This window comes from Calonectris borealis, chromosome 16, assembly GCF_964195595.1.
Source record: "Calonectris borealis chromosome 16, bCalBor7.hap1.2, whole genome shotgun sequence".
Taxonomy (NCBI): domain Eukaryota; kingdom Metazoa; phylum Chordata; class Aves; order Procellariiformes; family Procellariidae; genus Calonectris; species Calonectris borealis.
The window spans coordinates 9,673,296-9,698,863 of record NC_134327.1 but is presented as its reverse complement, the minus strand read 5'-3'; the positions used below and the strand labels follow the sequence as shown (position 1 = coordinate 9,698,863).

Here is a 25,568-nt window from a genome sequence, read left to right as displayed (position 1 = left end):
TTACTATCTTTCAGGCAAAAAAGCCAAAGAAAAAACCAAAGCTATATACAACTCATTACCAAGATGTGTATCCTGGTGCTGATTTCAGACAACATGAGAATTTTAGCAGTACCCCTTCACCTGGTTGTTTTGTAGAGCAGAGATGCAGGTAAGTACAATACTACTAACATCCTTAACAGCAAATACTTTCCATCAGTAGGATATACAACAAATACACAGTCAGAATCAGTTATTTAACACAGCGTATCACAAACTTATGTTTTTGTATAACATCATTTAAGTGAGTCTGAAGTATTTAAGTCAATTTTAAGTCTCTCCTTGGCTATGCTAAAACAGGTATGTTACCCTGTTGATAAAAATTACTTGCTACTGAAGATGCAAACACGTTTCAGTACACTGCTATGGCTGTCACTCACTCTAGCAGCAGCCCCTTACCCTGTAGTCTCTGCCTGACAACCAGCAAACGTGAAAAGTTATTCGCACAAAACCCGTGCTTTTCTTGAGCAATTAGATTTTCCCTAGCAAGAAACTTATTTGGACAGAGATTATTCTCACTCATTTGTACAGCACTAGACATCAACCACAAATATTCACCTCCTTTGCAATGATCCTATAATAACAGTTTTAATGCTACCCACTTTCTTGGAAATAGCTCTTTAATTACAGAACAGCTTTTCCTTCTAGCTCAGTAGAATAGAACAACACAAATAATTATTAAGATATTTAAATGGTTCTGTCCCAACAGCAACACACAGCAAATGTAGCCATTTGGGATGGCCAAAGCTGTTTCTTTATGTCATATACACGTGTAACAGACGGTAGCAACAGGATCACAAGCAAAGTTTCAGCTTGACAGGAGATTTTTAAAGACATGTTTGAAACACAGCCTCTGTTCAAATCTAATAATGAAATATATTGATTATTTTCAACATCCAGTGGTTAAGATCCTTTCTTTTTAGAATTCGAATCATAACATGAAATCCAAACGGCATCAGACCTTGTTAAACATGAATTATGGCAAATGATCTCATTTAACTACTCCAGACACAAACATGATTAAATTACTTTCAGTTTAGGAAATGACAGTCGTCTTTTGAACGAATACCAGACTTCAATATGTTTACCTGCTTTTTCCCTTCATCTTATCAGAAACCCACCCACTCCTAAAAATTCCTTGCATGCAAATACCGATAAGATTCTTTTCACATCAAACCTTAGATCCATGTGCCTGCATCACATCTTTGTCTCACATGTATACTCTAAGATCTTAAACCATCAAAACTCAAGAGATTTTATGACTATACGAACACTATGGATATACACATACCACAAATATTCCAATTAGTTAACTGAGGACTGACAATATAAAAAAAAGAAGACTGTTACCCAATGTTGATTATTAAAAAGGCAAACGGTGTATAATCAATCACTCCCTTAGCTAGGAAGTATGCTCAAGTATCCTTAAAGCATTTTTGTAGTATTACATCAGTAGATGAAATTAGATTAAAATTTTGCAATACCAGTATTTGCAGGAGTTCTTCATTTTTTAACTTTTTGCCACAGCAGATGTTTTGGTAACTCTCACCTTCGTTGGCAACTGGAAATACTAATCAGAACCCAAACAGAAAATAATCTTTAAGCGTTAAATATTTAGAATTCATAGATGTTGCTTGATTTTTCTTCAAGCTGAGTTACAGCTTAGCTGCTATCACAAACTCTTCCCAAAGCAGAACATCAGTGAGTGGTACCGCAGTTTCTTCTCCCTTACATTACCGCACAGTGAAAGCTCCTTGGGACAGGTTTGGAATACTTAGAACAAGTGAAATTGCTATTTGGAATCAACACGAATTGTGACAGTTTTCTATGCTCAAGCAACCCACCAAAGAAAAGAAATCACACACCTCAATCTTATTCCTACAGCACCCAAAGACTGACTGCTGTGTTTTTTCCTTTCCTCTGATCACAGCTGCAGCAGAGACACAATGCTCGCAGTGTAATTAATGATGCTGTTAGACAAAAAGGAAATAAACTAAATGGAGTCAGGCTGCCTTTTGCATTAGGAAATAACATCAAGTATCTATCTGCCAGATGCAAGACAAGAAAAGTCTGCTGGAAAAGAAGATTCTGCACTTGGAGAGCACTTAGAAGACAGCACCTAGAGAAAACTGCACATTAATGCAACATCTTTAAATAATGGTACTAATATCAGAGCCAAAAGAATAAAAGAACCAGGATACAACTGAGCAGTGGCTACAGTAGTGCTCAGCTTCCAGAAACTATTGGTATAGTCAATATTTTACTTCCACTCATACTACCAGCACAGAGAAGGGATGACTGACTTGTCAGGATGACTCCTAAGTGCACTGTCCTACCATCACCATAAATTGGCACGTGTGCAAGATACTGAAGATGTTTGCCTTATTCTCATCCTTCTATTGGTTGTATATCATCACTGCCTCCCTTCTCCAGTGCTGCTGTTCATGCTGATGAGAAGACTTATCAATGGGAAAAGGAACTCACCAAAAAAAAAGTTCTTAAGAGACAATATGTGGCATTACAGAGGCTGAAGGTGTCTGCTCCAGGAGGCTACGTGACTTTATGTCTATTATCCCTGTTGTTTCAATTCTCTGTTTTAAACCAAAATTTAACAATATTTCTGTATTTCAATTGAGGCTTTTGAAATATTAACATTAGAGGATGTGCCTATCCTACCTGAAAGGAAAGAGAGAGTGGAAGATATTCAACTGCAGCTAAAAACAAACAAAAAAAACCCCACTAACACAGAAGGGCACTCACCATTAGTTAAACCTTTTCCTTACGAGTAAGGAAAAGGATCTACTCTGCGTTTTTCATGTCAATTATTCTTTGCTTTTCATTGATCCCTAATGATGCAAAAATACATTAAAAACATTAAAAACCCTACATCCTACTTCTAAATAGATAAAATGTTTCCTCAGTGATAGACTCAAATGGCAACCAGTCCTTCTAACTTGAGCGTGAGGGGCCTTTGCAACCTGCAATGCAGGGATCACAGTGAGAGTCTGAAAATAATTTTCTTTGGAAAGCAAACCTGTAGAGCTGTGGCGCCCACGTGTTCTTAGAAAATGGAATAAGCACTTTGAATATTTCCAGTTTGAAAAGAAAAATATTCATTTTATTTATTAAAAAAATTTGAAAACCACAGTTGAGATGTTTGGTGTCAAGGCTGATGTTAGACTCATGGCAAGCAAACGGGAGATCAAAAATGGCCGACGAATAACAATAGTGCATTAAAACATCTTTACAGTCCTAAGCAAATGTTGCAGATACATAACAAGTGATGATCTGCCCTGGCAAGATCCCTTCCATAAGCCACTTTTTTGAGTTCAGCAGCTAGAACACTTCTGTTTTTTCTAACCTTGTATCCATATAATCCTCCACACAGAAGAGCTCACAGAGCACATACTACGGAGCTGGTCTGTAAGACAAATTTTCTAGCTGTCCTCTCTGAGTCATTTCCAAGTTTTTTGTCTTTCACCAATCTAAACACAAAGTAGACCGGATGGGAGGAGTTAGCATGAACATTTAAATACTAAAAAAGAACAAAAGCATTTCAATATAGTGAACAAACTGCAGCTGCAGCATGCTTTCATGCTATCTTCTAATCTTTAAATAAAGACAATGTTCTAATGTAAGTCGTTTGTGTGAAAACCTTTTAGCTTACTGGAAGAGCATTTCCTTTTTCTAAAACTTCAGAGTTTCAGCTACTACTAAATAGAAAGTCAATAAATATACCTCCTGATATTTTATTTAAGAGGAACAAAGTTATTGCAAGTACAAATTACATTTTTGGCCAAGTAGTAAGACACGAAAACACACCACCATATATGTTGCTACTACTACTATTCCTACTACCAACAGAAAAAAAAAAAAAAATCATATATTCCAACTTGGCCTATCTCTGTTCAATTACTGTAACTGATTTAAATGTACTTAAATGAATTTCCGGTAAACAAACACTTATGGGAATACACACTTTTAATACAGGTTTGTTTACTCTAAATGTGTTAGGAAAAAAAAAACCCAAAACCAAAAACCAAACTGTAGCTTGCCACAGAAATCAGTGTATTGTCCTGCAGTTGTGATGTCACTTTGTTAAATAAGTTTCCACTACTGACAACCCAAGTACACGATCCGAACAAGAGCATTATCCTGGAACTCTGACATTTATGAAGACATAAGAAGCATTTTTGAGCAAGCAGGCACCAAAAAAAGAAAAGTCTTTTCCAGATTGGAAAGAACTGCAACAGATCAACTTGCAAAGAAAGTCCCACAGGTTAGTGAAAATCAGGAGCAAATCCCATAACAGGAGACAGAAATCTAGTACTTTCCAAGTCCACACCCCTGATACCTTCAACTTTTTCAGTAGCAAAAATTAAATCCTTTCCAGCTCTCCAATGGTATTATATGAACCGAAACTCCTGTGTTTAAATTTTCTTTACTTATTAGCCTTTCAATCAGCAGTCACCAGCCAAGGTGTAAAGCAATCTTACTCCACCACTTCAACTGACTTCAGAGTTCAGTCTCTCAAGAAGACACAGTAAAATAATCCACAGCCAGCAGAAAGCAAATATCTAACAATATCTAACAATAGATAAAACACTAATTCTGTAACCCCACTTATGAAGCAACACAACTCCCTGACTCTCATTGCTCAACTAACTTTTTGGTTTCATAAAGATAAATATTTTCCTTCTTCCGTGTCAGCCCCAAATTGGTGGTCTTAAGTATTTCCATTCCAAGCAAAGAACAACTAGATGGAATTTAATTTTGCCGCAATTGAAACATCTTGCAAGTGTAAAGATATTTACACAATGCAAGGCTTAAAACTAAACAAACCTATCCTCGCCCATACACCGAATTGGTAGACATGTTTCTTCTGGCCTTTAAAATAATACACATTCATCTCTGAGAACAAATCTGATTGTCTCAGGACATTTGCCTCAACGGATATTCTCAGGCTATTGTCTCTTCCTTTCCCCCTACACGCTCCCTTTTTTTAAACTTAATTATAGGAACATTTTCCAGCTTTCAGACAAGATGTATAAACAAAGCTGTGACCACTTGTGGCTATCAAAAATTCCATAGAGGTTTTTGTAGGAGAACATCCTCCTGAATAGATTTATTTCAAAGTGCAAAACCAAACTATATCTGCATTAAATTCAATCAGTGAAACTAGCTGGATTTGGTTGCTTCCTTCTTTTAACTACCTCACTGCATTAATCTTTGCTGCTTAGTGACTGCTGAACATGTTCTAGCATAGGAGCAATCACACTTCCATTAAGAGGGGAAATAATCCTGTACACAATATCCTTTCACATACAAAAAATTACCAATCGGTGGTATGAGGAATTTAGGACCAAGTCCACGGCTTGCAGAGTTATTTTGAGAGTTTTCAGTCACGAGGGACACTGTGGCCAGAAAGCACATTACTGGCCAAACCCAGAAGAGAACCTCAAACTCACATTGATCGTTCTCATTGCTTAGCTGCTGGAAATCACACCATTACAAGATGTTCCTGAAAACATTTTTCACTCTGGGATAAGGAAATACTTTACAGGAAGTTAGAGTCAAGATATTGTCCTTTTGGGCTTCTAATAATACATAGGGGGAAAAAAAGCCTAATAATATTAATCCTATTACCATACGAAAATATGTTTTCAGGAATTTAGAGGAAACAGTTTCCCTCTGACATTACCCGCTAAATCTTTTAAGATTTTTTTTGCTTTTTTTACTTCCACTGCAAGGTAGATTTAATTATACCAGTGACTCCCATTCATCGTATTTTTTTTTGAAAGAACAAACAAAAGCATAAAAAATTGGAAATATGAAATACATCTTCATTCTATACAGAAGAGAGACAACAGGGTAACTGCACTGACAAGTGTGAAATAATTTATTGTAAAAAAACAAACAGTAGTTATTATAATCCATAAGAATTACTTCAAATAAGGCAAGATTATGTTTTTGTCGTGGTCAGAAATAGCCATATATAATTTAATTAGCATTAATATCCCTAGTCAAGCAGAAAGTAGGCAGTTCCAAAATTGTGCAAAATCAGGGTCCAGATACACTGATTTGGGGGGGGAAGAAGGGAAATACAATCCATGCATTTTACCTGCCGCCCAAAAAAACATTTGGTTTCAGCTGTCACACACAGAAGACTGCTGCCTCACCATGGTACCTGCAAATAGGCTTCTGTCTATAAAATATAAACCACAGTAAATGCATTTCTTGAACCTGATGGAACAGGAGTTTGCAGCAAATGACTGCAGCACACATATCTTTACAAACTGTGTATGTAGACAACATGAGCAACAACAGCTATGAAGTGGAAGAAAAAGTATAAAGGCTTTTCACAGCTCTCACATGAGCTGCGAACCCTTGCTGCTAGCTATTAGTTGCCCTTCTTAACGGCACTGAAGCACAAATAGGTACTTTACAACAGCTTTCAGATCTTCACCTTGCTATATAGATACACCCATAGAAAGAACTGGAGAGACATCTACCTTGCTTTTTAGTTCCTAATTACGCCATTGACCCAGATATTTGCCATTTGAAAGCAAGTGTGTGTTTAAGTTAATGAGTATTTCTTTTTTACTGTCCATGCTCTGTTATTTTTATGAACAGGCAGTACTGAAGGCCACGATTACATTTCATTTGCCTCCTTTACATCTTATATTCAATAATGTGTCTTATTTCATCATTTTCATGTATTTCCATTAGAAGCCAAGTGTTTTGCAACAACAAAGTAAAAGAACCACCTTCAAGCAAATAAAGGAGCATCACTTGGGGAGAAAGAAAAAAAAACACATGGGGACCAGCTCTGAGCGATATTTCACTGGTAGCGAGTTAGTACCAGCTCCCGTATGTTCCTTCATCGCTTTGCTACTTGCTGCTCCTGGATATACGATCCTGCCTGGATCCCTTTTTTTCTGGGTTTGTTTTTTGCCAGTTTAGCAGGCCAAATGGTTTCATTGAGGGACTACAGAATTGCCCAAGCCAACACAACAGGCGGAGCAGAAACCCCTGGCAGCAGGGAGGTATGGGGGACAGCAACCCCCTCGACGTCAGCCAGCCCTAAAACCAGCTTAACTCAGCCCCAAAACCCCACCCTTACAGGCTGTATTCTCTAAATCCTAAAAGTAGTTCAACCTGATATTAAAAATAGATCAGTGTGGATTTCCTTTTAGGAGCATTTTTCTTTTGAAGTCGCTCTACTCTTGCTTCAAGATCAGAAGATGCTTCTAGGCCAACATTTCTTTCTAAAATATGTAAATACAAATTACTGAATATGAAAAGAAAGCTGAGTTTAACTTAACACTCTAAGTCTCTTACCCAAATACATTAATACTCGCATTAATAATATAAAGTGTTAAAATATGCATGCATATTTAAGAAGTGCAGCAAAAATTTATGCTAGCTAACGTGGAAATTACAAAGGGAGATGTTGGCCACGCGGTAGTGGTATGTGTTCAGGGAGGGTTATGAACAGATTAGCACAGATACAGGAAATACTATCCAAGAAAACATGTGCCTTCATTAGCATCAATTACCAATTACTGTTCAAGAAATCTGGTGAATCACCATTCTGATTACAGTGTTATAGCTATACATTGTCACTTATACTATCATCTTAATATTATAGTCCTCTTTCAACAGGGAAAACAGTAACATCGAAGTAATATGGGACAAATGTAGTACTTCGCAGTGCCAAGCACCATAAGTAAAAATGCAGTGTCTTGCATTGTCTTGCTGTTTTAGGAACAGTGGCACATTTATACTGCCTTAAAATTTTCTTACTTGGCTTTCAGCTTTCTCAGCTTTTTAACAAAATGACTGCATCTGATTTCTTTTCCCCACAGCAAATAATGGGGAGGGATGATCAGAATCAGCTTTGTGTACTAACACCATCAGAATAAATACAGATACTACCCTTCCAAAAATAAGAGGCCTCAAGCCTCTTCTTTACACTGCATCAGATCAACACTGTCAAACAGAATCAAATTCTTTCCCCACCCCCGAATATGTATGCTGCAAGGCAGAATCTCACAGATAAATAATTTTGGGAGAACTCAGTAATAATTTTCTCCCTATAGAGCTCTCATATATGCAAAACTGGAGAAACAAATAGGTAGGTTACTTAGTGCTACAGCTGAAAACAATTAAATTTTCTCTGATGTCTGCATTTGAAAGCCTTTGCTCATATTACATTACAGTAATTAATACAAAATCTAGTCTTTATAGAGTAAAAGTCTGCAAATCCTGAATTTCTTTTGTTCACTTCCATAGCAAGATCCAGGTCACAAGAAATTTTAGCACCCCCAAATCAGAGAATGATCCAGCAATAACGTCAGGAGAGACCATGGGTAGCAGCTGATAGCAAAGAATGTATCCACTTGCAATGCAGAACAACAGCCACTTTTTAAGTGGGAGTCTTGGGAAGGAAAACAGGGTTCCCCCTCAGCATTATCTAGGAGGTGAAAGGAACAGATCACTATGGCAAGTATGCACAGAATAGCTAAGTGACACATTAAAGATATCACGTATTTAATTGAAACCTTTCATTCATTCCAGTGCAAAGAAAGGGCAGCAAAAGAGCAGTGGATTTTGCTTGCCTGCAGCCGGAAGAGAAAATTCTGAAATTAAAAAGCGTAGATGGAATAGCTTTCCAAGAGTAAGATCTTTTAAGCCATAGAATAGAAGCAGCATATACCTTTTAACTTGGGGCATTTGTGACTTTGCCCGATAAAAGTGTAGTGTGTTACTACACAGAATTATACAAAGAATGGGATGGAAAAGGATGGAAAGGGACTGGATGGTCCCATGACCCATTTCTACAACAGCGCAGTTCACTTCTGATTGAGCCAAGCATATAGACAATGCTGACAGTAATTAAAAAATACATTATTTTTAAACAACTGCAAGATGACAAAACTTCAGGTAAGCAAGCTTTAACAGATTTCCACTAAGTCTTCAGCAGACTGACATTATGCTATATAGTATGAAGACATTATCTAGTTCAAATACAGATCAGAAAATTGGCAAAGAATATCTACCTTTGTGAGTTATATTACATTCCCTATTCACATAAAATGGTTAGCACTGGACTACTTCCAGCCCATCAACCACCACCAAAGTTGCTCTCCCCTAAGGGAACAAAAGCGGTCCTGTACGCACTCTGCAGCTGACCAGCATGGGAGTGATCAGCACAGACTGCTGATGGAGAACAGGTCGAACAAGTGGAAGCCTATACAGACTGGGAAGCTGGATTGCTTGAAGTGGATTGCTGCCACTGCCCAGGATTTGGCTCTGTGTTCACTTCAGAGGGTTTGGGATGATTCCTGGCAACTCTGTAGAGTGTAACGCAAAGTTTAAATCACTGACAGGAGAGCAAATCCCCTCCGTCGACTCCTTTTCCTTGTCAGCCAGGACAGGACTCTCTCTCTCCCAGTAATCCGGAGGAGTATGTGTGGATGAAAAGGAAAGCAGGGATACTCCATCTCCTTCTGGCACACAAGTCCCAATAGTCCCTGTGAACAACTGGACTAACCACAGATGTCCTGCTGCCAATCTAGACTGCTTTCAGCTTAACGATCAAGCATCTCAGACCAAGGATGGGACAACTCCTTCTGAAAGCAGAGATCATTTTATCATCTCTTGGGTGAGGAAGTGGCAAACAAGAACACACTGATCCCTTCAGCTTTTGAAATGTTATGAGAAGGAAAAAAACATAAAATTGTAGAAATGTGTTTCAGCTTTGCCCTTACAAAACGGCTGTGTTTCCCACAGCACCCCCAGTTACTGAGGAGAGGAAACGGTTGGCTGGCATGCACCTACGTTTTTTCCTAGGATAGACCCTGGAAAAAAGACTCGAAAAGCAAACACACCAGATTAGTAGTAGACATTCCTGTCAGATCCATTTCGCATAGCAGCATGGAAAATTGACAGGAATGTCGCTGAGCAGCTGCAGGGGGTCCCGGAGCCTCCAGAGCCCAGTCCCTGCGGCCGCCCGCCAGCAATACCCTTGAATGCTGCTCAAGATTCAGGCACAGCTCATCAGACCTACCGTGTTCCCAGAAAACGTTTGGGGCTCAGACAGTCTTTCTGTCACAAATTTCCAGTAACATCTACTCTTGGCAACAATGGAGCTGCTCGCTGTACTTCACTCACTAGTGGAGAGCATTAGCCAGTTACTTAGGATTGCTGGCTGTTTCTAAAGTGCACAAATCCAATTTTCAGAAAAAGCAAGGCAAAGTTCATCTTTCTCCTTCCCCCATCCTTGCCCGACACAGCTCTGGAGTTAGATTTCAGAAGCAGTATTTATTGCAGAAACTTTCCATTTATTCATTTTCCAAGACCAGTTGCACACTGAAGGAGGTGGAGCAACTGCTGGATTTGAAAGCAATCTTCGTTCTCTGAAGAATGTCTCCAAAAGGCAGCTACAGAGTGCCACATAGGACTGCTCACCTATCAAAAAGCTGCTCGAGTAGCATTTACCTTCCCCCAAAACAAGACAAGTTCCTGGATGCACAACGTTGTGCACAATGTGATGCCTCACGCTGTGTACGCCTCCAACGTTCCTGCAGTCTCCTCCAAAAAAGTAACCGTGATACCTGCTATGGAAACCGTTGAGCTGCAGTCCTTGGAGAGAAACGCACTATAGGTAATACAGAACTTTGCTTCTTGGCCATCTCTAGGCTTGAATTGCTCTAGCTTCTTGCTGTTACATCAACAGGCCCATTGGCCACCTGCCCTGTAGCCTGAGAGGGCACTAAGAGGTCACAAGTTTATTCATAGATTTGTTAGTGAAGGAATAGTAAGGCTTAGTTTAAGACTGTAAAGCATTTTCAGATTCCTCAGAAAAGAGTATATTTAGCTTTTGTGAATTGTTGGTTGCCATCACACCATGAAACAATTAGCTTGACAGGTCAGCAATCCAGATAAAAAGAGCTTTTTATCTGGTCCACTGATAAGAAGTTTGCTGGATGGATCCACTTACCGTAAGGTCAAACCCCTGGTCTCCCATTCTTTGCTTGGCAAAAGACCATCGGCATTTCACACCAAATCGGGCTCACCATACTTCCGAAATAGAGCACATTCAGCATATGCTTGAATCCTTGTAAGTGCAGACATAAGTTCTATGTTACAAAAAGAAAGATTTTTCATACTCCAAGGAGACCTTCTGGCATTCTGATCAAAAATTCATTTGAATAAATACATTCTCCCTATTAAAACTTTCCCTAACAGTTTCAGCCAGATCTGCTGAAATATTACATTGCCCTTCCTAAGCTGTTTTTTCTACCCAATATCAGCAAAAATCACTGCATTCCTTCCAGAGATCAGTGAAAAATAACCTGAACATATAATCTTTTGTACTTTATTTTCAAATAATTTAATCATTTTTTCTCAGCTAAATACTTAACAAGTAAAAAAATTATATCCCTACAACAGCTTCAAAGATCTAAGCAATTTAGTTTTATTACTCCCAATGTCTCTGACTTAACAGCATATAAAATTCAGCATTTTCACTGAAAATGAAGAGATTTAAAAACTTTAAGCAACTAACTCTCATTCAACCCTCAACCTCTTTTTAAATCTACGAGCTCCTGCTGCTCCTATTCCAACATTCTTTCTCAGATTTCCACTTCATCCTGCCATGCTCATATAGGAAACATTTTTGTTGACTGGGAAACAATTGAGTGGGACCAAATGCTTTAGTTCTGCTACCCCTCAACACAAAAGGTAACAGTAAAAGATATCACTTCCTAAATGAGTAAAACCTACAGCAAATCATTATTTTTTTACCTGCAGATACTTGCTTCACAGACAATGTGTTATATGTAGCCTCTGCTAAGCACCTTTCCAAAGAGGTAGTCTCTTCTTCAGAGCAGTGCTCTACCTGGCACCAGCCTTCACTATACAAAGACAAACTTTGTATAAGGCTGAAAAAAATCTGACTCATATTAACATACTTGCAATCATCCTAAATTTCCCTTAGGGCAACCAGAAATACCAAGTTGTAACTTCTGTTAAGCAGTCTATAGCAACAGTGTCTGCAACTCTGCCGACACAGCTCATGCAATAAGTAGTGAGAAAACTTGTTAATGCAGTTTAGAGATTCTTCCATATTTCACAAACACGAATACAGCAGTGAGTACAAAACACCTGGAGAATACCATTCACAGATAAACACTCTATTGTTTTAAGTATTTCTCGACCACTGAGAAAAGTGGTTGGTAATAAAAGTGGTGGCACGAAGTTTTGTCACCAACAGTCATCTAATCCTGACAGCATACACCTAGACAGGCAGTCGTCTACAGTCCACTTCAAAATTACACAAAAACTAGTTCTAAAAGATTCTTCAATTACAGCACCTGTCCTACCATCTCTTCAATGTCTTAATAAATTGGACCTTAAAACTTTGTTAAAGTATTTGAAGCTCAACCAGAATACCTGAGTGCCATACCCAACATTGGCAGATGTTTAGCCAGTATCTCTAAATGCCCAGAAGCTAGTTCTGAAAAATTACATTTTGATCCTTTAAAGAAAAAAGGTCAACAAAAATCACTGTATAACAAGTTTTTAATCAGGCTGTTAGATTCCATTAGATCTGACTGCAAGTATTTTATCATGAAAGTTTACAACTGTTAAGACAAATGGAAGCATCTAATTTTTCTTTTGCCTGAATTCTTCCACAGTTGTACCTTAAAAAAAAGTCTTACCATATGCCAAAGAACCTCAAAACATAATTAATTACAAACTAACTGTCAATGGAAGACTAGCCATCCTGCATTATCCTAGCTAAGAACTTATGAAAATAAAATCGTATCATAAATTTTCCATTTCAAATGCCAGATTGGTCACTAATGAAACCTAAAAATATTTTCTACTGATTTAATGATGATGTACATGATTTCACTAAATACTGCAGCACGCAGATTTGCATGGCACACATAATGTGCTCATACTAAATAGATGACATAGTTTCCATAAGAATTAGTAGCAATGGAAAATGACAACTTATACAGACCCGTAGAATATAATCACGACATTGTTCATTAATGCCTGCCACCACTGTTAACTCTATTCCAGAAAGTCTCAAGAGGAAGCTAGATAGAGTAGGAGAAGCTGATGAACTTCCAGTTGCAAGGGGGTGGGAGGGAAAGGAAGCAGACTGATTAGTTGAATAGATTTATTGTATGCACATATTCTGTGTTAAAACCCTGTATCTACTACAACATAAATTTTTTTGAGTCATTTGACTGTTCACAATTCAAATACAGGAAAATGCTATCAGGCTAACATGTGTTTGTTCAGCAGGAAACTCTTTCTTCAAAATGTACATGAGGCAGTGAAAAGCCAAAACTTTGCTAGAATTGTCATACTATTATTTCTTTTTATGTTCTCCCATCACATATATTACTGTATCAAAAAAGAAGATAACCCTCGGGTCACAACAACCACATGCTAAACAGGGTTGGGGAAGAGTGGCTGGAAAGCTGCCCAGAGGAAAAGGACCTGGGGGTGTTGGTCGACAGCCGGCTGAAGATGAGCCAGCAGTGTGCCCAGGTGGCCAAGAAGGCCAACGGCATCCTGGCCTGTATCAGAAATAACGTGGCTAGCAGGACTAGGGAAGTGATTGTCCCCCTGTACTCGGCACTGGTAAGGCTGCGCCTCCAATACCGTGTTCAGTTTTGGGCCCTTCACTACAAGAAGGACATTGAGGTGCTGGAGCGTGTCCAGAGAAGGGCAACGAAGCTGGTGAAGGGCCTGGAGCACAAGTCTTATGAAGGGCGGCTGAGGGAACTGGGGTTGTTTAGCCTGGAGAAAAGGAGGCTGAGGGGAGATCTCATCGCGCTCTACAACTACCTGAAGGGAGGTTGTAGTGAGGTGGGTGTTGTCTCTTCCCAGGTAGCAAGTGATAGGACGAGAGGAAACAGCCTCAAGTTGTGCCAGGGGAGGTTTAGATTGGACATTAGGAAAGATTTCTTCTCTGAAAGGGTTGTCAAGCATTGGAACAAGCTGCCCAGGGAAGTGGTGGAGTCACCATCCCTGGAGCTATTTAAAAGACGTGTAGATACAGCACTTAGGGACATGGTTTAGTGGTAAACTCGGCAGTCTTAGGTTTAAGGTTGGACTTGATGATCTTAAAGGTCCTTTCCAACGTAAATGATTCTATGATTCTATAAAATAAAAAAGACAAAATACAAGAGTGTTTGGGAGAGGAAACAACCTGACCAAAGTCCTAACACAGGTACACAATATACATGACCCAATGCAATAATAGAGCAAAATAAGTGTCATCATTTGCTTAATTAAACAGAAGAAGAAACATGCCAATTCAAAAAAAAAAACAAATTTGGTTGCAGGTTTACAAAACACATTGACAGTGAATTAATTCAGTCACTATGCAAATAGTATCAACTGTTATTGTCATAGACTGCAGCAGTCCTGCCACCGAAACAAAACTTCCTCATTCTTACAATTGGCATTGGTGACTGCGTTCAAGAACTCCAAAAATTATTACATTTTACATTGCTATATGGACATCATAGATATTTTTGCATTGTAATTGATTTGTGTTAGAAGTGTTTTGCCTTCAAAGCACACTGTTTTGTCCACATTTCACTTCCACTTTGAAGTCACAGATCAGCTACTACTAGCTCAGGAAGGAAAATAAATTGTTGTTGCTGTTATGTTCTAGCACTGTGGGGCAAAACGCCAGGCTGTCCAGCAGCCAAACAGACCAACCACAAATCTTTCTCCTTTTTCTCTTTTTTTTTTCCCCTCTCCCCCGCCCCCCCATAAAAGAATTGGTATCAACAACCAATTAAGGCATATGGAAAGGAATGCACTAATGCTGTCCAGGATTACGCTCAAGAGAGTAGTTTTGTTTTAAAATTCCTTTCACTGTCACTAGTAATGTAAATAACTTAGAGTATTTCAGGCTAGCTCTTCCAGTCAATTAGGACTTATAATTTGTATACTATTGTTATGAAACTTATTAAATTAGACTAGCATAATTACAAACTGATTGAGTAACGACATTCAAAATTAAAGACTCAGAGTAACAGTAAATGAATTCTGAAATTCAGGTAGCCATTTGATGGACTCCATCGGCAAGTTTGGAAGGAAGATTTGGAAAGGAAGCAGATAGCTAAAGGGCAGTGCATTTCTACACTGGCATCACTGGTCTCAAGTAACTAAGAAACAGGATGGCTGTCTACAGTTATAAAGAAACTTTGGAAATATGACCTTTTTAACAAGGAAAAAACCCAACTGTTTTGAAAGAAAAAAGGATGCATTATTGTGATCATCATCAAGTATTCTCACCATTCCGTATACCTGCGGTATTGCTCACTTATTTTGTTTAATCTCAATCCAAGGCATTGTCTACAGAGTTGGAAACACCAAAGATACCAACAGTAAACCAAACTCTACAGAATAATATTAGGCTCCTCCCCTCCTTACATACTTACGCTCTGTAAAACAAAGACTAGCAAAACACAGCATAAGTGAAATAAGTAAAATCAAAACTGTTTGATATACTCCACGTTGTAGCATTACATATTGTACCAATACTTTAAAGAGAGTAAATAATTTTAACTAAAACCTTGTACTATGAATGAGAAACTGGTATCTTCTTCCATAAGTAATCTAAAGGAACAGCCACCTTCCCACTCCAATCAGCTAACTTCACTTCTGTTTAAAAAATAAACCAAGAACTCTGAGATGACTTAAAGTCTACAGCAAAATCCGAAGGCGTTTAAGTATTTCAGGATGGGATTTATGGCAGAGTTCTGAAATGGATACTCCTAGTTCCTGTTGCTTTTACTGGAATATTTTTATAGAGAGTCACTTTTTTCCCACCCTACCCTTTTCCTTTACTGAATTTCCACACAATAACTTAAATTTGACCATCACCGGACATCTGAACAACAATAAAAAAAGTTACAGCTGGATCCTGTATTAGTCCCAGCTGCACAGGATCTTTGGCTGCCTTCAGAAAACAAGAGAGCCAATAGGAAAACAGTAGGAGAACTTCTTTTAGCAGCTTACCTTTGAATAAATTGTTTTTCCATATGTTACTACAACAAAATATTTTACTACTCAATGCAAACTGAAGTTTTTCTTCCTATTTTTCATCCCCTTTCTAAAAAAATTAAAAAAATTTCCTTCTTCAAAAACCTTTACTACAAAATGCCAGAAAATAATCATCTCCATATGGTCTTTCAAGTCTAACATACCACAATGGATGTATCTGCCAAGTCCACCCACCCACAGGCTCCATAAACTTTAGAGTATTATTTGTATTTAATTTGGATTACCAATTTCACCCAACCTTTCCCCTTCATAACACATGTTACTTTTTCAGGCTTACAACACAGGTAGAAGATACAAAAGGAAAGTAAGTTTTCAGCAAAATAAGAACAATAATGTAACATATACTCTCTTTACTTTGGGTATCAGTGAATTCACAGCGGAAGGACTTAAACTAGTCGTCTTTTTATGTTTGCTCTTATAAAATATCACCTAATCTTTTAAAACATTCATGTGATACTATGTCATTTATTGGTACAAGACCAAGACTAAACATTGCAGTCTTTCCAACTTACATTGCACAAAATGAGAGTGAAGAGAGTTACATGTATTTTGATTTTTAAAAAAATCATTGGGGGTGGGGAAGCTTCCCCTCAGATATGTAAAAAGAGAAAGTTACTATATTTAATGCACAAAAATCCACTTCCTAGAGCCAAAAAAAACATCAACTCCATATGCTCCATTTATCTGTCCTTGCTAAAACATCTACAGCAAACTGAAATGTCACAAGCTGCCTAGAAATGTTGACCTCACGCAACACAGAAAGGATAGGTTTAGGACCCAGTCTGAGATTCCCAGATTACAGAATTAATCAGCAACACCTACACGAAGAACAAACTAGTCACATACCTGAAACCTTTTAATCTCTCCCTTCTGTGACTGCAAACAACACAACAGTCATCTCTTTAAACTTTGCCTCTGACTAACCTTGGCTACCAGTTTCAACTTCCACTTAGGAAACAGTTTCTATACAAACTGCAATTCAGGAATAGCAGCACAATCGATAAGAGATGGTGAGAAAACAAGCACAGATATTCTCCTTGTCCCCAGATGAATGTTGGATGCTGCTTAAAAATGCTGTAAGTACATGATATGATAATTTTCCTAATTAAAGAGTGGCACAGTAGGTCAAAACTGACTTGCAGAAGAGAGAGTTAAATAATAATAAAGTTCTATAAAATACAAAAGTTATTTTTGAGACTATAAACATATACTTTCATAATACAGACATTTACGTGACGGATACCACACGTGAAATGAGTTTTCCCCAATTAGTATATACTGGGGTTACAAAACACAAGACTAAACCAAGAATTACTTCAGCCTGATAGAGGCTCTTGAAGGTATACTCCTGAAATATTGTTTGTTTTGGGTGGGTCTCAAGCAGAACCCTTCCAGTTCAAAGAAAAGAAAAAAGAAATTTAAAAAATTAGAACGAAAAATAAGAAAAAAGGGAGAACCAGAAAACAATATATAGACGCACATTCACCTACCCCACGCAATAAAGTCCATATTACAATGGATCATCAGCCTGCACGGTTTGTACACAGCAGCTCCTCTGTGGGCAATCAGAAACAGCTGAGCGCTTCATATGTACAGGAAAGGGGTGTCCTGGTTTCAGCTGGGATAGAGTTAAATTTGGGTAAATTTGGTCTTCTCAAGGACTCAGAATGATCCTATGCAGGACCAAGCCCCTCTCCTGTACACGTTAGGTGTTTCATGGTCAGAAAATGCATTTAACTTGCAAGGTTCTGCCCAAGGAAGAGAGTTTCCCCATAACAGAGCCACCATCTCTTCTTACAGCCACTTGGTTTAACCTCAACTTCCTGGGAACACTTTCCTCCACGTCCCCTAGCTGGCCAGTTATGAGATACTGAAACAAAAACATGCAGCAGCTTTACAAATTCAAAAATTGCATTTGCAAGTGGTCAAATTTGTACTCAGAGTACACAGCCTGGTGGGAAAATTCCTCCTCGGTGTATTAGAATGACTAGGCAGGAAGTTCATTAGTCCAAACTTACATGAGCAAGAAAGAAAAAAAACGTATTTGGAATCTGACTACTGAATATAAGAAATACTGCTGCAAGCAACAATAATTCCATATTTTATAATATCCAATGCAATTACAAATGTCCCTTTTGACAATTCCCCCTCTCTTGTAGTAAGGCAACAGGATCTGTTTGTGTTCAGAATTTGACCCTACAGACAACACTGCTTATGAGCTAAACAAGGATCTTATTAAGGAACATGATATCTACAGTACATGAAAGCAAAAATGTAACAGCAAATAAAGACTCTTGAATACTTGGAATTAAACAAGAAAACAACATGAATGGTATTTTGCAATATGAATCAGATAGTTTAAAAAACAAAACAAAACAAAAAAACCCACCACATCTCCATGCTAGAAGTTACACTGACTATTAATGAGGCAGTTCTATAAAAACGTAGAGGTGACTCATTAAATGATTACATCTTACAGTTCCTCTTAGACAAGACAGTAAGAGGCAGTTCCCCTACTTGCACATGCCAATTTTTTTCAGCCTTTTTTTGTGCATGCATGTGTGTGAGAACGAGAGTGAGCATAAGAGAGATTGGACACATTTCTTTTCCTACCCATCAACTCCTTCTGCCAAAGTACGCCTAGCATAGCACTAAATTTCAATCTAATTTGACTGAGGAGTAGATATTCCTACAAGCTGTGTGAGAACTGGTAGCTGGGTAAAATTAATTCCCACAGTTATTGTTCAGTCTCTTCCATACTCTGAGAGTCAGCAGACTTGCATTTTATCATTTTCACACAGCTTTTTTTGTTTTGTTAAGAAACTCAAGGTATTTCATCTAAAAACCAACAATGGTTTCTCTTTTTGTATTAAGGACCAGCATCTGCAAAGAACAGCAGCAGCTCCTCAAAATCCAACTGAGCCCTTGGACGTGATAGTGAAAGCCAGACTAGAAATCAGATTCAACTTTCACAAATGAACTGGTCTTCAATTCTTGTTGAAGAGTTTTCTTATGGAATTCAGAAGAATTATTAGTTAATAGTCTTGCAGTAAAATCTATCCTTGTTAGTACAATTTCCATTGGGTTGCTAAAGAACAGTATCAGTTTCACAGTTTTTCCACATAAGGTAACTATTTCTTTTTATAATAAACAGAACATCTGAAAATGACGCTAATTAGTAAAACCAGGCCAAGAAGCCTGACCTGTTGAAAAATTAGATCAAAGATCTTCAGCACTCCGTATCCTAGATGAGATTCTGATTTAGATTTCACAAGCTTCCAGCATGCAACATTTCCTGTTAACTCCATGAGATCCTATTGAATTTGTCAAATACTTTTTTCCCAGGAAATACTAGATGATGTTTGTGTTTGCCTTTTAACATGTCAACTTTTATTGGAAAACCTACACACCTATATCATACTTACATATAAGCAGATATCAGAACTTCAATGAAATCGTGGAAGCGACTATGCATCACTTTATTTTCCTTAAATAAAACTTTATATTACCAAATAATGGGTTTAAAGAACCTCAGAAAGTAATGAAATAAATGTGACACAGATGTTCAAGAAGAAAAAAAAACAAAAAAAAAAAACAAGAATGTTTTTACTTCATAGCAACCAAATAGGTCAAGCCATTTCCTTCTTCAGGCAAATCTCAGAGGACCACAAAACACATGGTTTTCTAGTGGATTTTTTGTGTCTATCCCACTAAGAGGAAACACTGCTGTCCAAAAAATTTGCAATACTAAGTTTTCCCATGAAATTGTTGGAATTAAAAGAAGGAAGTCATATGCAATTAAAAACAATTTGCTATATGTTAAAGTTATACAAATGGCATAATTAAATACACTTTTACTACCTAAGTCCCATAGCTTTCCTATACAACATATTGCTTTAAAAGAATGCACAGTGAAGAAGTCAGAAATGCCAACATTATGGCTGTTCACATAATTTTTCCTTTGCTTCTGTAAATCTTAAAGTAAAATATCATGTGTCCTTCACTTCCATGGGATTCCTGCCTTACAGTTCTATAAGTTAGCAGTTTTTTCTAATAAACAAGCTGCTAAGTACTTATTTTTATCCTCTGTAAATGAAGCACATGGTCAATGAGTCCAAACTCTTCACTAAAATAAGTGCAATCCTTCCGCACGTGCTTAAGTTTTCATGAACTACGGGGAGACAAAGTGAAGCAGACATCATTAACTTTCACTTTACTTTAAAAAGGAGGAAAAAATTCATATAGATTCATTCAATCATCACAAAACACTGTCCTATATGCTGGGTAATCCCATGCAGAAGTCTACAGAAAATGTCAGGTGTGATCCCATAACCAGATTAAATCTATTTGTGCATTCAAACAGGAAAATTAATATTGCATAGGAGAACATAACTTATTTCATAACTTTGAGATTGCAAAAGTGTCCCCGTACTTTTGCATTACTCTTTTACTGCCATTTTTATTACAACTTTTCTACAGGCTATTTTTTAAGAAAGAATAAATTATAACATCTAACTATTTACTTGTCAATAACTACTCAGGATGTCAGCTTGCGTCCACAAACATCAAAAAAAGGCAGTGGGTGGAAACAACATTAAGAGCTTTGTTTTAGACTCATTAAGCTTAAGATGACAATTACACAATCTTAAGATGTCAAAGAAGCCGACATTTTAGCTGGTACAGATGGTACTGGATACAGAGTACACAGTATATGCTATGAGTCATCAGTTTAAATATGATAGTTCAATTTTTATTTGCAAATTTTATTATCCAGTAACAAGATGTAGAGAGGAAGAGAGCATTAAACCAAGCACAGGGTCCTGCAAATCTTCACAAAAAGTTGGAAGCAGAAAAATCATCTTCCAAATGAAAAAGCGATTAACAAGATAGGAGGGGAACAAGGAGAGAACAGTCAAAGAAGCCAGAAAGAGCAAGATTTCAAAAAGAAAAGCATAGTAAACAGTACTAGAGGCAGCTGTCAGGACAAAGAGGAGGAAGGGAATGTACTGAGTACAAGGGGTCAGGACAAGTGTGGAAAGGACCTAGGGTGAACCTGGAGGAGACACTCTTCAGACAGTGACTGCAAACAGCTCATTCAATGACTTTCAACGTGAAAAGGAGATGGGGTGGTAGTTCAAAAAGTAAATGGGGCCAAATGTGGGGTGTAGAAAGAAACAGACTAAAGCATGTTTGCATTGGGAAGGAAAGGAAGCGAGACAAAGATAGCAGCAGATAAGATGGAGCTACAGTATAAGCGAAACAGTTTAAAGCTTTTAAAACCTTTCTGTTGTAGTAGGAAAGGAGAGACTTATAGGACAAAAAGATGGCACGCAGAAGAAACTAGAGGAAAGCCATGACGTATTTCATTCCTTTTCCCCTGAAAAAGTGTTCAAAATCCTACAAAGAAAGAAGGGGAGGCAATAAATATGATGGAATTGAGAAATTCAATGTGAACTGCAGAATGTGTCTTGGAAACCAGTGTGCTGCCTCAAGATCTGCAGCCCCTCAACTGGTAAAAGCTCTTAAAACTCCATTGATACTAAAAGACTGCAATATCCATTCAGCAACAGTAGCACATGGGGAGCCCACCTTCACATGGCTATTACTATGATTCCCAAACATTGTTCTGCAAAGTACACTCTGTTTCTGTAAGTAAATCCTACAGCTTTCTTTCCTAGATGTAATAGTACCCACAGATGCTATGTTATAGGCATACTGTTCCATTAAATCCATGGCATGCTTATATTGCTGAGCACAAGTCACCAAATACCACTATATAACAATACATCAAGTTTGGCAACCAACAACCTCTCAAAATTTTATTGGCAAAAATGTCATGTTTTCTTCCAAGTCACAGCTAAAAATATTGAACATTAGGCTAAGAAAAAACTTGAAGTGCTACAAGCCTATTTTCTGATACCACCAGAAAACTAGTATTTACAACATAATTATTAATATTTTAGTATGGCATTTTTTATTAGAGTGATAACAGATTAAATGTGTTTGGGGCTAAAAATTAACATACTACTGAGCTGACAGGTAATCTGTACAAATGGGAGATTAGTTTAGCATGAAGAGATATTTATTTAGCAAGAAGAGACTTAGCATGAAGCTCTGCTGGCTGATAGCAATCATATTTATGTCATTTAGGGTTTTGTGTTCTATCTCTGTATCTGCTTTTTTTCTCTCCTAGAATCAATCCAGGTGGTTAGTCTAACACTCAGGTGCATTTTTATATTCTTGGCATTTCCCTAGAGTGTTATTTAAAAACTACAAGCCCTCCTCTAAAGAACTTTTGGGACAACTTTTTAAAACTACCGGTACAAGTTATCCACTTTGATGAGTACAGAGTGAAACATACTTAACATTCTTCTGTGTTAAAATACATTTCTTATTTTATGATTTTCTTTTATTATAAACAAAACATGCAGATTTAGTCTTAACTGCAGAGCAAATGTCTATAACCATGAGGAGGCCACGTGGACTCTTCTATCTTTAACATCTACCTTGGAAAGATACTACAATGTGAAAAGGACAGAAGAGATCAGGCTGCTCATGTCTAAAACTGAGATAAATATATACATTTAATCAATTTTTAAATATTTTTTCTAAGAAAAATCTGTGGGTTTTATTACATTTAACAGCTTTTACCTAAAAATGGATAACTGCTTTGCCCTGCAGAAGAACAAGTCATCTTGCTAAATCTGGTTTGGCAGCAAATCCATTCTTCTGAGTCCTCTGTGAGACGATCTGGTCTCTCAGTCTAGTTCCTCGTGAACGGCTGTCTACATAACAGAATCAACGTGCTACCTGGCACCACTGCTGGCAAGTACGGCCAACAACTTACAGAGCTTGGCAACTGAATTGCTCTCTCACCCTTCAAAAAAGCTTCAAAATTCAGAAATAAAGCACAGAGTTTGGGGAACAGTAAGGAAACCTCACTGCCATAGCTGGTGATATAATTTTGTCTATTTGTCAAGTAGAAGCAGGATTTTAATCTTTTGGCATGTCTGTTTAGAATCCTTCATAGAGATAGCTTAGAACATACATACAGAAGTTGATAAGCACTTGATCTTGCAGTCTCTTCCAAGGGGAATGGCACGGAGTTGAATTTGGGGGACTACAAAGCTGCTGCATGACTAGACTCAAACTCAGAAAAATAAAGAGAAGCACTATTCTGCGCCTCCAGCACAAAGTGACCCACACTGACTGTTTATATATTTCAAAGTTATACAGAAGAACGCTTACTATTTAGTGATATGCAATCATACCACCTGCTGCCAACAGCACTATTCAATGTAAGGATCTCAGTTTACTGGTACCACCACCATGTAACAGTAAGCACGTAAGAAAAGCTTCTGTCAAATCACAAAAGATGTGGTTTTAAACCAAGTGAGGAGAGGGAGGAGGAGAAATTTCCTGGATTAAGTGAACCAGAGAGATATTTTAATCAGAACACAAAAGAAGGTTGAGACAAACACCAACTGACTCGGATCATATCACATCAATAATCCATGCACAGAGCCTCTGCGGAAATCAATGGGAGGCTTGTGCACATAAGTCGATTGTATAATATAAACGCATGCCCCTATTTAGGGCTCCACATACAAAAGAGAAAGCAGTACTAAGAACAATTCCCTTAATTAACATTTCTCTTGCATCAAGTGCTTCTAAAATAATAAATCCTAACTTTACATAGCTCTGTTTTCATTCACAGTTTTTACCAGAGGTGGTAAAACAACTGACCCCATTTGACAAATAAGGGAACTGAAGCATAGGATGCAAATTAAACTGAAGAGCAGGGCAGCAGGCAGAACTAAACTGGGAATAGCAGTTTACCTTCTGAATCACAGTTTAATGTCCTAGATATTTAGATGCTTATCTAGTTCAAGTCTCTAATTAGGGTGATTCTGTGCAGTCCTCAAATAACTTCCAAAAGTACCTGTGTACAGCGATATGCTTATCTCTATGAGTTTCCCACTCAAAAATGTCAATTTTTTGAGGATTGCAAATGTCCCAGAGAGGTTCAAAACACTGGACTGCCCTGGTCAGATTCCCTTGGTACCCCACAAGTCTCACTACTCAGTGGCACCAAAGGATTTTAAAATTGGCTGTCAAATCCACACTTTCCACATGCTTTCTATTGTTAAAAAAAAAAGAAAAAAAATTACTTTCAATTCAAAATACCTCTTCATTAGCTGGAAATGACCCAACTAATCCTGGTGTTCCAAACTGACAGCAGTCCATTAGAAAAAGCCAGACTGGATGTCTATTCAAGAAAAAAGTGCAATACTCACAAGAAGCCAGTGTAAAACGCCAAATACACTGATTGCAAAAAAATTTCCAGTCTCATTAGTCTACAATTGTTTTACAACAAAGCCAAGTAAGGAGGAACATAAAGTATACTGTAATTTGACCCAAAAAAGAAACATGTTTATTAACGTGATATGAAGTTATAAATAAAAGAATAGTTTCACTTGCATGCTGACTTCACCTATAGAACCAGCCTTTAGCTAAATATAGACCATCTCTTCCCAAGGTCCTGAGTATTCTTCCTCCCATGAAAATCTAACTTTGAAATGCTTAACACCTTATGAAAGATTGATTCAGCAATACCTCCACTTTCTAGTTTACATCTTGAATGTCATTAAGGACTACATTACACAGGGTTAGTGCCAATGACAAGCATGTTCATGTCCCTTAACTACAGATGCAAGTCCATAATACTGTGAAAATAACATATTTTGAGTTGAATGAGCTTTCTGCTCTTTACAATTACAGTGTTCAACTGTTTTGAATAATAACTTTTCAGGACTGGCTTGTTTTGTCTTTTGTTTTCCTTTTTCAGATTTTTTTTTTAAAGCTAAGTTTATCACTGACGAAGTGATAAGGAGAAGTGCCTGCTGAGAAATGGCCGCATTTCCAGACAACTGCTTGAAGAATTATTTTTCTGATTCATCATAGCTTTTTTTTTTCAAGTTGTCAAAACAAACACCACACCCACTTGATTTCCGAGTTCTAGGTAATTATATTTAGAATTAGCAAGCACCGAGCAACTATTAATCATACAAGGTTTAGCCCTTACTTTACCTATTTAGAAACAAGCCAATGCATTCAAAGGCAGTCTGTTTAGCATTTTATTTAGGAGATATCCTCATCACTTCATTCTGTACCACCACCACCGACACAGAGAGTCACAGACACAGAGAATATAGGGCAGTCCATTCAGTAAATCCCTCTGCCCCAAGGCAGGATCTACTCCACCGCAGCCACCATTATCGCTGATGATACACAAGAACTGGTTATTTCAGGCAGCAGCTTTACACACGCACATTATAAATTAAAGGAGGGAAGCGTGTTGCCAGTCTGCAGTGCCTTAAACTGGGACGGTGCGCCAGCCGGTCTCCAAAAGATAAAAAATA

At 37.8% G+C, this 25,568-nt stretch overlaps 1 protein-coding gene across 1 annotated transcript in view; it reads right to left on the bottom strand.

Annotated features, from left to right (window-relative positions):
- The window catches only part of CYTH3 (cytohesin 3), a 53,023-nt gene that overhangs the window by 26,447 nt on the left and 1,008 nt on the right, over positions 1–25,568 (bottom strand). The window lies entirely within an intron of this gene.